At 45.0% G+C, this 12842-nt stretch overlaps 1 protein-coding gene across 1 annotated transcript in view; it reads right to left on the reverse strand.

Annotated features, from left to right (window-relative positions):
- FAM135A (family with sequence similarity 135 member A) overlaps window positions 1-12842 on the reverse strand; it is a 1678755-nt gene that overhangs the window by 697884 nt on the left and 968029 nt on the right. The window lies entirely within an intron of this gene.

The raw sequence follows: 12842 nt of genomic DNA on the forward strand, positions 1-12842 counted from the left end.
CCTCTTGTGGGAGTGATGACCAGTTGTTCCATAGCATTTGAGTTTATAAATTCTGGGAACCGTTGGGCGAAGGTGTTTGGGCTTGAGTAGTTTTCCCAATCGATGTTTGGGTAGTTGAAGTCACCCAATATAATAGTGTTTGGAGAGACCTTCATATTCTCCAGTGTTCTCAGGAAAGCAGAGTGAGGTTCCTGTGATTGGGAGGGTGGGTCTGTAGCAGGCTACAAACTGAAAGGCAGTTTTGCCCACTGTTAGTTGCACATGGATGGTCTCCGAAGCTTCGTGTAGTGCCACTAGCCTGGAGGTGTGGGTATCTTTGATAAATATGGATACTCCCCCTCCTTTTGTGGTTAGGTCCGAGTTTTGGGGCTGGAAAGCATGGTATGAAGTATATCCTGGTAGTGCTGGCATGCTCTCGGCAGCCTTGAACCAGGTTTCTGTTACTGCACAGATATCGATATTCTCCATACTGAGGAGAGTCTCGAGTGCGTGCATCTTGAGGTTTAGACTTCTGGCGTTGAGCAGCATTACCCTTAGTTTTTTTTTCTTTGTGTTGTCTATGGGGGTGGGTTTATCTTTTGAGCCTTGCCTAAAAAAGGCACTATGGGGGAGCCAAAAGCCTTAGCCAGTATTCAAAAACCCAGGGGTGATAGGTGCAAGCTGTCCCTAGCTTGACACAGGTCACCTCTTAGCAGTCTGTAGAACACAGAGTATAGTGACAGGGCTTTGAGTCTGTTCATGTAGGATAGAATGCCTAAACACGCACAGTGATATCAGTATATCACCTGCACCACATTTTTTCATCCAGTTAGTGTATTAGATTAACTAAAGTATTTAACTCATCAAATCACTAACTTGGGCCAATAACTTGTAATTTTCCTGCACTGCCTGACCTAAAGTCTTCCAAGCTTTTATACCTAGATAACTAACTCTTCTTTCCTTCCTATAAACTCCCACCCATACATTCCAGTTCTCACTTGCACAGTATTTCCCTTGAATTCATTCTAAACTCTAATTATTCCCCAGACCTCTTCAAAGATTCAATCTAACCTCTCCATTGTCAACATACAGTCATCTAACATACAAACAGCCTAACCTCTCCATTGTCAATATACAGTCATCCAACATACACAGAGCCTAAAGATTTACCACTTGCATGGTATCCTTTCCAGACACTCTTTTACACATTGTGCTAATACCTCTATCTCTAAAACAAATAGGCTACAGAATAAAGTGCAGCACTGACTTGTGCCCATCCATACATTTGCTGCTTTCATTACCTCCCCATTAACTAACAGACTTATCTCAGGAGAGTCACACTGCACTTTGATCTATTTAACTATAAACAGAAATCCCCAAACAATCACAATGCCTTATGAATATCTAAAAAAGACACTCCCTCCTTGTTGCAGCTTTCTTGCATCCCCCAAGTAACTAATTTACTCAGCTGCTACCTGTCTTCTGCCATCTTCCCCCCTTAACAAACCCTTTCTTCCTTGTCTTGTTAGTCTAGGGTAATTCCTTCTATCCTTTTGTCAAAGAAATGTTAGTATCCATGTTAATAACAGCGATAGGTTTATACCCTCCTGGCTTGAGTTTTCCTGTTCCCCTTAGGTAACCACACTACTCTGGCTCTAGCCAAAAAAGGTGGCCTCTTACAATAATGCATTATATACTTCACATGAAGTCTTACTTTCCAGCTTGTCCCATCTCCTACAAAAATCTCCAGCTAGCCCATCTTCTCCTGGAGCCTTCCAAACCTTCAAATGCATATATACTATCTCCCCTTCCAGCAACTGCATTGCCTTGTCAAGCTCTAATTTACTCTCTTCCCCTAGTTCTTCACCTCACCACTGCAATGACATACTTCTCATTCTTCCCCTTCAGTTTTCCAGGGTTCCCTAGACTGATATATTTAACTACAGAAGAAAGAACAGTTGTGTAAAATCTTACCATAACCATAGATGTCCTTCTCTTCTATGTTGCAGTATTCTTTACATATGGGTTGTAATCCACCCAAATGACCCAACGTTCGGCCTGTATACAAGAGCTTAGAGCTACTGCCTGTATGTGGGACGTCGCCCATAAAAGGGATGCCTGCATGTACCATCTTTAGAATAAGAAAGCCCCATGAGGAAAACCCCTGGGGAGCCTAAGTGGATCATCCTAGGAAAGAGCAAGCTCTAGGGAGAAGATGGGAAGGATAGAATACTGCAAAATAGAAGAGAAGGACATCTATGGTTATGGTAAGATTTTACACAACTATTCTATGTCCTTCTCTTCAATGTTGCCGTATTCTTTACATATGAGACAGTGCCAGAGCTGAAAGGGAACCCAGGGAGGAGGATAAAGAAGGGAAAACAAAGAGGAAGCATTTTCCAAGAATCCATGCAGAACTGCCCTAGCAAATCCTGCTCTGCATCTGGAAACAATGTCCAATTTGTAATGCATCGTGAAGGTGTGAATAGATGACCACGTGGCTGCTTCCGGAGTGGCCATCTAGGCCCTTGAAGAAGGCCCCTAAGGATGCAACTGACCTAGTGGAATGTGCCTTGACAGATGCTAAGGACTTTCCATTGAATTCATAGCAAAACACAACAGCCTTAGAAATCCATGTGGATACAGTTTGTTTGGACACAGGCAAGCCCACAGCCCTGGGATGAAAAGACACAAAAATATGGTCGGACTTCCTAATAGACTTTGTTTTGTAAAGATAAAATCTGAGTTGTCTATGCATGTCCAAGGTGTGTAAAATCCTCTCACTAGAGGATTGAGGTGAGGGCAAGAAAGTAGACAATTTGATGGACTGATTAAGTGACAAATAGTTCACCACTTTTGGCATTAAGGAAGGATTAGTTCTCAAGGATACTCTGTCATTGTGGAAGACCAGAAAAGGAGGCAAAGCCATTAATGCCTGAATTTCAGAAACCCTTCTGGCAGAGGTTAAGGCTACCAGAGGCACTGTTTTCCATGTGCAAAACTTTAAGGAGGCACAAGTTGCTGTTTCAAAAGGGGTCTAGGTAAGTTTTTCCAGTATATAACTGAAATCCCAGGGAGGAGGAACTGGTTTCCTGGGGGGGGTCTTAAGTGCAGGACACCCTTTAGAAAAAGCTTAACTTCTAGTCTGGAAGCTAGGGGAGGGGTAAAAGGCAAGTAGGCAGACAAGGCAGAGCAATGGACTAACTGAAGAGTAAGAAAGGCCACTGTTGAGCAACTCACACAGGTAGTAAAGCACTAGTGGAATGTCTGCCCATAAGGGATCCACTTTCATTTTTTTGGCACCAAATGGAAAATCTTCTCCACTTGGAAACATAAGATTTTTTAGTAGTGGGTTTTCTGGCATCCTGCAAAACCCTTAGCATGTCCTTATAGAATAGGTGCCTGAAAAGGATCAAAAGTTGATCACCCACAGGGTCAGCTGTAGAGTTAGCAAATGTGGATGAATCAATGATCCCTTGTCCTGACTGAGTAGGTCCAGCCAGTGAGGTAACTTGTGGTAATGATCCTTGGCGAACGGAAGAAGGGGGAACCAGTGCTGTCTTGGCCAAAAGAGAGTCACTAACAAGAGTTTTGATTAGTCCTGTAGAATGTTCAACAGGACTTTCTGAATTAAGGGGAAGGGGGAAATGCATAGAGAAACCTCCTCTTCCATGAGAATGACAGCATGTCCACTTTCTACACTTGAGGATGAGGTACCCTGGCACAGAAGCGAGGAAGTTGTCTGCGCATAGGGGAGTCAAATAGGTCCAGTTCTGGAGTACCCCACCAGTGAACTAGGCCCAGAAATACATCCCTGTTGAGCATCCACTCGTGAGATTGTGTCATGGACCTGCTTAGTGAGTCTGCCACCGAGTTCTGAGCTGAAGGAAGGTACACAGCATGCAGAGTTACCTTGTATAAGGCAGCCAATTCCCAAGCCTTGATGGTCAAACGACAGAGGAGATAAGAGTTTGTGCTCCCCTGCTTGTTTATGTACCAAAGGACTGTGGTATTGTCTGGAAGGATCTGTAGTGGTCGTCCCAGGAATAGGGTGTGAAAGGTCTGTAAGTCTAGAAGTAAAGCACTCATCTCCCTGATGTTGACATATTCCTTCCTTTGAGAATGGGACCAAAGGCCCTGAACTTTCCTGGAAGCAAAGGCTGCTCCCCAACCCAAGTCTGAGGCATCTGTGAAGAGTTGCTGAGCTGGTTGAGGAAAGTGTAGAGGAAGGCCAGGATTCTGAATGAGTTGCTGCATCCACCAACCTAACTCTGATTTCAAGCAGGAAAGCAGGGGAATCATGACATCTAAAGGATGAGCATGTTGGGACCAAACTGTCTTGATAAACCACTGGAACTTTCTTATGTGCAGCTTTGCAAAGGGCAACATGGGAATAGTGGAGGCCATAATCCCCAGCAGTCTCTGAAACTCCCTGGCCATGATAGCAGGAAAAGGCAGAATAGCCTCCATGAATGCCCTGAGATAGGTTGCTTTCTCCACAGGAGAAAAAACATCATCAAATCTGTGAGAAACCTGCACCCCAGGAATATAAGATCCTGACTCGGTGTGAGGCAAGACATTTTGAAATTTATTGTGAAACCCAATGCCTTCAGAAAGGAAATGGCTGAATTCAAATGTTGGTTTAAGGTGTCTGGGCTGCTGGTCAGAAACAGCAGATCATCTAAATATGGGTAGACTTGAATTACTTTCAGCCGTAAGTATGCAGTAGCTGGGGCTAGGCACTTTGTGAATACCCTTGGAGCAGTAGAAAGACCAAAGGGCAAGGCAGTACATTGAAAGAGCGAAGAACCCACAGAGAAACGCAAACATTTTCTGAAAAGGGGGTGTATGGGCATAGACAGGTATGCATCCTTGAGATCCAGAGAAGCTAAGAAAGCTTGAGGGGGAATCAGGGGCAGAAGAGTAGTTAGGGATATTATTCTGAAGGAAGGCACCACCAGGAAGGTGTTTAACAGGGAAAGATCTAAGATAGGCCTCCAAAGGCCATCTTTCCTTGGAACTAAAAACATCCTGAGTAAAAAAAAACCTTCCCTGCTGGTCTTGAGGGACAGACTGACTGGTGCCTTGTTTGGAAGACTGACCCAGAATCAGAAGAAACAAATGCAGTTAACTGGAGGGAGGCTGAGGAACTCCCTGGAAGGGTGGGAGGGTCTCCCAAGTCATAAAATGTCCATTTTGGATGAATTAAATCACCTAGGAGTCCTGGGTGATCTCCATCAAAGCTGGAAGGGAGAGGAGGAGGCAAAGGGACAGAGGAGTATGACTTGGAACAGGGTGCAAGGCATCACAGAGGACTTTGTCTTGGCTGAAAGGGCTGCTGAGGAGGGGTCACAGCAGCAGCTGTAGGAGTGACAGTCTTGGCCTGTGGGTGCCTCCTGGAAGGCTTGCAGGGACTAGTTCCAGGAGGAACAGAAGTGGAGGAACGAGCAGGTTTTCTAACAAAGGAAATCTTAGCAGGAAAATTTCTATTAAGTTTTGGAACTGGAGAAACCTGAAGGTGTTTCAAATCCTGGAGTTCTTTACCTTTTTCCCTGAAGTGACTTAAACAACTCTGCAACTGCTTTTCCAAACAATGAGGAATTGTCAAGAGGGGCATCAAGCAGTTTCGCCTTGATGTCACCAGGAAGTGCCTGGAGGTGCAGCCAGGAATGTCTTCTCAGAACAGAAGCACCAGCTGCTGCTCTGGTAGAGGTCTCCACTGCATCATAACTACACTTGATGGAGTGTCTAGCTACCTGAGAGGAGGATGACAGGACAGCAAGGGCCTGAGATTTAACCTCTGAATCTGGCAATGAGGAGAGAGCCCGGTGGCCTGAGTAAGCAAAGCTAAAGCATACCTGGACATGCGTGTCTGATAATTAACTGCCCTGATTGCCAAGGCAGAAGAGGTATATACCTTCTTGCCCAACCTTTCCAAAATTTTACTTTCCTTATGAGAAGGGAGCAACTTGGTAGAAGGTGATAACCGTGAGGACTTATCTGAGGTAATGGAAACCACAGTAGGGTCAGCTGACAGGCATTTAAAAAGAAATTTGCAATCCTCAGGGACCTTATAGAAACAATCAGGTCTTTTTGGGGCAGGGGCTTGGGAATCAGTGTTAGATGCAGCCTTGAAAACATCTAAAAAGGCTGGCAGAACCGGAGGGACTGCTGAAGGTGCAGAGTCCTCCACCTGTAGAAGCTCACAATATTTCTTCTGTCCTTCAGAGATTTGAGAAGAATCCCACTGAAAAAAAACTCCTTCATTTTATTAATAGTTTCCTTAAAGGAAAGCTCTTCCATGGGAGAATCACCCCCATTAGACTCCTCCTCTGGGGAAGCATATTTGAGAGGAGCGGTAATTTCAGTGAAGTATGCTAAGGAGTCTTCATCAGATGAAGACTCCTCAGAATCTGTCATGAATTTGAAGCTCTGTGGGCTGTTCTGAAGCAATGCCTTGGACCCCGGAAAGCTGCACTGGAGAAAAGGCAAATGCCGGGCCCACTATGGATGAAGGTGAGGCGGCAGGCCTCAAAGTCATCAGAGCCTTAACAAGGCCCTGGAAAAAAAAAAAAACTTCCCAATCTGATGTTGGGATAGAAGGAGCAAGAACATACCTAGTATTTTGCTTCTTCTTCACAGCCTTTTCCTGTTGAGGAGAGAAAGCAGACGTAGGCCTAAACTGTGGTAATTCTTTGGATAAGGAAGCTGAAGCAGTTCCTGAGTCCACTGCAATCAATAGCCGCAGTTCCCCTAAATCGTCCAAATTGGAAGTCTGCATAGCCTTGGACGCACTAGGATCTGCACTTCTAACAGCTTCCATCCCGGGACCCACCGAGGGAGAGGACCCTAACTCCGATCATGCCGCTGGGTTTTTATCAACCTCAAGGGGTACATCATTGGAAGAAGGTGCAACTAAAGGGGATTCAGGCCTATCCATGCTAACCTTCCTCTTTACAGACTGCTCAGAAGTACTCACGGAACCCTCCATAGTATCCCTAGCCCCACATTTTTCAAAGTATAAATTGAAAGCTGACAGACGACTGCGCCAAGTTTTGGGGATGAAGGCCTGACAAACAGAATGGACCTGTGCCATAAGTAGGCCCCTAAGCAAAACAATCACAGCTTGTGACTATCTTTTAAGTGGAATTTGCCTTCCACACCTACACTTGCCCTTCCTGGATGACATTAACAAAACAAAAAAAATGGGGTACTTATTTTAAGCTGCAAGACAAACCAATGGGATCCAAATGCAGACTGAATGTATGAGTCAACCTTTCCGAATGGCGGTGAAAAAGTTCTGAAGACAGTAAGCGCAGACATCCCTTTTATGGCTGACTATATCTGGGCCTACGTGCAACATCCCACATACAGGCAGTGACTCTAAGCTCTTGTATACAAGCCGGACCATTGGGTCATTTAGGCGGAATACAACCCATATGTAAAGAGTACTGCAATGCTGCAAAGAAGGACATCCACATAACCTCCTTAATACTATCCTTGTCATATCTAAAACTCTGTTCCAGATCTGTTTGCTCTCTTACAGCTTTCTATGTCAACATCCTTTCCATCCTCAACCCTTGTACCTACCATAAATCTGTCTCATCTTCTAAGATCTTTCTCTACTACTGCAATCTCTCTCCAATATTATAGTCTTTACATTTTTTCCCTCAAAGTACTTCTGCCTATCCCCTCATTTACCTCCTGTATTGTCTTCAACTGAGATTACAGCTGCTTCATCTCAGTACTCTCTTACCTTCTCCATTTTCCATCCAAAGACATATTTCCCTTCCAGGCATACTTAACAGCATCCTACTACATACCTCTTTTTACCCTCCTCAGGTACCCGCAACCGCAGTTGAGGAGAGAGGACACTGGTGGCCCTGCTCAGCCAGAGGGGAGGGTGTAGCAACCCCCTTAGGGACGGCACCTTCTCCCCCTTCCTACGTGGGGAGTCTGTCACTTCCGGGGCACATGGTGGACTGCACCACTGGACTGGGTGCTGCCCCCTCAGGGTGGCAGAGAAGTGCCAGCACCTTCCACAGCGCAGATGGAAGGCCATCCCTCCCACCACCGGGGGGGAGGAAGGGTGATGGATGCCATCCTACCTCTCGCTACCCCTCTCCCATTCCCTGGGAATCACGGGCTCAATCCCGCTGGCCTCCCTTCATGGCAGGTGAAGAGAGAGAGACACACAGACAGAGGGTCAGGGAGGTAGAGCAAGAGGTTGTACCTGGGGATGGCACCATCCCTGGACCCTCTGCATTAATGATCTTTCTGCAGGCTCACCTATGGAAACCTTTTTACGACCGTCACTTCCTTTAGACAGTGAAGTTGGTGTGACAGACTCGAGCAGGGCCGATCCGAGGTCCTCACTAAACCATCTAATCGGTAGTAGCGACAGGCGGTGTGTACAAAGGGCAAGGACTTCATCAATGTGAGCTTATACTTCGCAATTACTGGGAATTCCTCATTCATGGGGAATAATTGCAATCTCTGGTCCCTATCACGAATGGGGTTCAGCGGATTACCCGGACCTGTCGGCCAAGGACAGATGCATGCTGACTTATTCAGTGTAGCACATGTGCAACCCCAGACATCTAAGTGCATCACAGACCTGTTACTGTTCAGTCTCGTGTGACTGAAAGCCACTTGTCCCCTTTAAGAAGTTTGAGACGACCGCAAGGGGCTGCGCATAACTAGTTAGCATGGTGGAGTCTTGCTTGTTATCAGAATTAACCAGATAAATCGCTCGACCAACTAAGAACGGCCATGCACCACCACCCACAGAATTGAGAAAGGGCTATCACTCTGTCAATCCTTTCCATGTCCAGGCTGGTGAGGTTTCCCATGTTGAGTCAAATTAAGCTGCAAGCTCCACTCCTGGTGGTGCCTTCCATCAATCCGTTTAAGTTTCAGCTTTGCAACCATACTCCCGTGGAACCCAAAGACTTTGGTTTCCCAGAAGATCCCTGGTGGGTCATGGGAATAATGCTGCCAGATTGCTAGTCCGCATTGTTTATGGTTGGGATTACAACGGTATTTGATCATCTTCGAACCTCCAACTTTTGTTCTTGATTAATGAAAACATTCTTGACAAATGCTTTTGCTTTCATTCGTCCAGTGAGACAGGGAAAGAGATTACTGCTGCAGTATAATTCCTTATCCATGGGAATTAGCTTAAGGTGTACATCCATTGATGAAAAAAGACCAGACAGTGTGCTCTGTCTAGAGGTTCGGACTGCCTGGCCCACTCACTGGTATGTAAAATCCATTAGGATCTTTGCCCACTGTCAGAGCCTTAGGCCCTGCTGCTTACAATCTTTGATAAGACTAGGGGTGCTCTTTATCCACCCAGTATTGATAATCTATCCCTGTATACATACAAGTAGGCAACTAACCTAGGTTATCCAATAACAAAAGATACACAAAGATGTTACTATGGAGCTACAGATACTTGACCCCCTGGATCTACCTGAGAAATGGCTTAAAAAAGGGGGGGGCCAGAGGAAGGGAGCCCACACTGCAGCGGTAAGCCCTCTACTGCAAAGACCATTATATGTTGAGTTACACAAATAGCTCTAGTAAGTTTTTTGTAGGGTTCACTACTATAGTATAATTCCTTACCCACTGGAAAAGTGCCAAAGCAGTCCTGTTATTTCCCATTTGAGACAAGGTGGTCATATCATGCCCCTTAAAAACAGTGGCAAATCATGTCCTGCTTTTAGACTGTGCATTAAATCTGTAGTTTAGATAGATGTCCAAGTTGCTTCCTAATCACTGCCCTGAGCACATACATTCTTGGAGAAGGCCACTGAAGTGACTACTACTCTGGCATAGTGCACTATCACTGCAGCTCCCATGGTCTTCCTACACAACTTGAAGCAGAAGGCAATATACTTAACCAGTCATATGGAAATCATTTGTTACATTACTTGCTATAATAAGCACGTATGGGACGTATAGGTCTGTCTTTTTTGTCTCAGAAACGTAATAGTCGAGTGACATCTGCCAAATGCAATACCACTCCTCTCTGGTCTGGGGATATGAGAAAGTACAGTTGTGTACACATACCATAAATGTAGATGTTTGAGTGTATTCACTGTTGCAGTCATTACATTCGGGTAATCTACTGGCAGGTTACCCTCAGTCGGCCTGATTAACAAAGTCTTGGGTCCTGCGTCAGTTGGTGTGCCTTCTTCCATGATGTCAGGTCATCAGGAGTATAAAACATGCAGCCAATGCCATTTTCATCAGTTTTTCTTGCCCCAGATGTCAGGTGCCCCCCAAATGGTGATCAAAATATATATACATATGCATGTAATTTAGAACACAAAAAATATACCTCCAAATAAAAGCAAATAAAACACAAAGGCTTTTGAGCATAGTAAAACAAAGAAGAGGTATAAAAAGAGAAAAGTAAGGGGCTGGCGGGTGGGTAACCAGGACTGCAACAGTGAATACACTCGAACATCTACATTTATGGTAAGTGTACACAAATGTACTATGTTCTTCGTGTTTCACTGTTGCAGTCATTACATTTGGGTAGAATCCCAAACCAATGGTTGGGAGGATGGAATTATAAATTATTTGGAGCAGCTATAAGGCCCTGCAGGACAGCAGTGGCAAAGCCTGCTCTGGATTTAGAGAACAGAGGTAAATGGTAATGTTTGGTGAATGTATGAACTGAGCTCCGGTAGCAGCTTCTAGAATGTCTCTGGTTGGAACCCCTCAGAGAAAGGCTGCAGAAGTAGATGCAGCACTGGTGGAATGGGATCTGATCCCCTTGGGGACAGGTTTACCATGATGCATGTAGCAGAAACGAATACAATGCTTTATCCATTTCGAAATAGTCTGCTTTGAAATAGCCTTTCCCTCTGCCCCTGCAGCAAATGCCACCATTAGTTGCTCAGATTTTCTTAGAGATTTTGTCCTGTTTAAGTAGAATATTAGTTGTCTGTGAACATCCAATGAATGCAGAATCCGCTCCCCTTTGCTCTGTGGATATGGGAAAAAAGTTGGCAGATGAATGGTCTGATTAAAGGCCACACTAGATACCACTTTAGGCATAAAGGACGAATTGGTCCTGAGCGCCACCCTGTCCAGGTAGAAAATAATAAAAGGCTCCATTGCCATGAGAGCCTGTAGTTCTGAAATCCTTCTAGCTGAAATGACTGCTAAAAGAAAAGCTGTCTTCCAAGAGAGAAATTTTATGTCTGCAGTAGCAGCTGGCTCAAAAGGAAGTAGGGTGAGCTTTTCCAACACAAAATCGAGGTCCCATGCAGGAGTTGGTGCTCTCCTGGGAGGTCTTAAATTTTTGGCCCCTCTGAGATGCTGCTTTAGCAGGGGATGGGAAAAGAGAGGAGGCTCTGTGTTGTAATGAGCTGAAATGGCAGAGGCATGGATTTTTATGGAAGAGAAAGATAGGCCCTTGTGAAGCATCTCAGTTAAATATTGCAGAATCTGAGGAATATTGGGCATTGCTGTGCTTATTCCTTATGCCTGGTTCCAGGCACAGAATCTTTTCCATTTATCAGCATAAGATTTTCTAGTACTAGGCCTTCTAGCCTCCAAAATTATATCCATCACAGGTTTGCTGAGAGATGTAACTGGTGAAATTAGTTGATTAGCCATACTGCAAGATTCAGAGTTTGGAGCGGAGTGTGCAGAATTTGATAGTTCTGCTGAGACAGTAGATAAGGTGTCTGCGGCAGGTACTATGGAGGAAAGTGTGACATATTGCGTAGGAGCGGGTACCAGTGTTGGCGAGGCCAGTCTGGAGCAATCAGAATCATTTTTGGTTTTTCCTGTCTGACTTTTAGTAATACCCTGGAGAGCAAAGGCAGAGGGGGGAAAGGCATAGACTGACAGTTTTTTCCAGCTGAAGGATACAGCATCCACTTTCCAAGCTTTTTTGTGATGGATTCTTGTGCAGAATTTGTCCAACTGATAGTTTTGGGGTGAGGCAAAAAGATCTATGTCTGGGCTCCCCCATTTGCATGTCAACATGCTGACGATTTGTGGATCCAGTTTCCATTCCTGTGGATACATAAGATTTCTGCTTAGTTCGTCTGCCAGAGTATTTTGCTTTCCTGGCAGGAATTGAGTTTGTAGATGTATTTGGTAAGTCAAGGCTGTGTTCCACAAAGCCATGGCTAGTCTGCAAAGGGGGCAGGAATGGGTACCCCCCCTGCTTGTTTATGTACCACATGACTGTGGTGTTTTCCGTCTTTATCATTAGTTGTCCTGGATGAAGAAAGTCCTAGAAGGCTGTCAGAGCATTCTGTACAGCTAGCATCTCTTTCTGGTTGATATGCATGTGCATTTGATTCGGGCTCCATTTGCCCTGAATGCATCTCCCTGCCAGATGCACCCCCCCCCAAGCATAATCTGATGCGTCTGTAGTCAGGGTTTGGGTGGCAGGGGGTGGAATAAATGACAGTCCCTTGTTTTGGTGACAGGCCTCTGCCCACCATAGGAACTCTTGCTGCAGGCAAGGAATGATAGGAATCATTGTTTCCAGGCAGTGACAATGTTGACTCCATAAGCTTTTTAGGTACCATTGCAGTTTCCTCATATATAGTCTTGCATATGAAATTAGTAGAATGCAGGAAGCCATGGACCCTAAGGCCTGCAGAATTTGACTTGCAGATAACTGGGTTTTTGTGGGCACGTGTTTGAAATAAGTCATCAATTGGATTTGTTTTTTTGGCATAAGGTAAGTCATCTGGGCAGTTGTATTCAAGCTTGCACCCAGGAATGTAATTATTTGAGAGGGTACCACTTGTGATTTATTTTCGTTTATGGTGTACCCTAGGCAAGTTAGAAGCCCTTTTACGCCAGATGCTGTAAAAGAGTGTCCT

This window comes from Protopterus annectens, chromosome 2.part2 (genome assembly GCF_019279795.1).
Source record: "Protopterus annectens isolate FY-2018-M chromosome 2.part2, PAN1.0, whole genome shotgun sequence".
Taxonomy (NCBI): Eukaryota; Metazoa; Chordata; order Ceratodontiformes; family Protopteridae; genus Protopterus; species Protopterus annectens.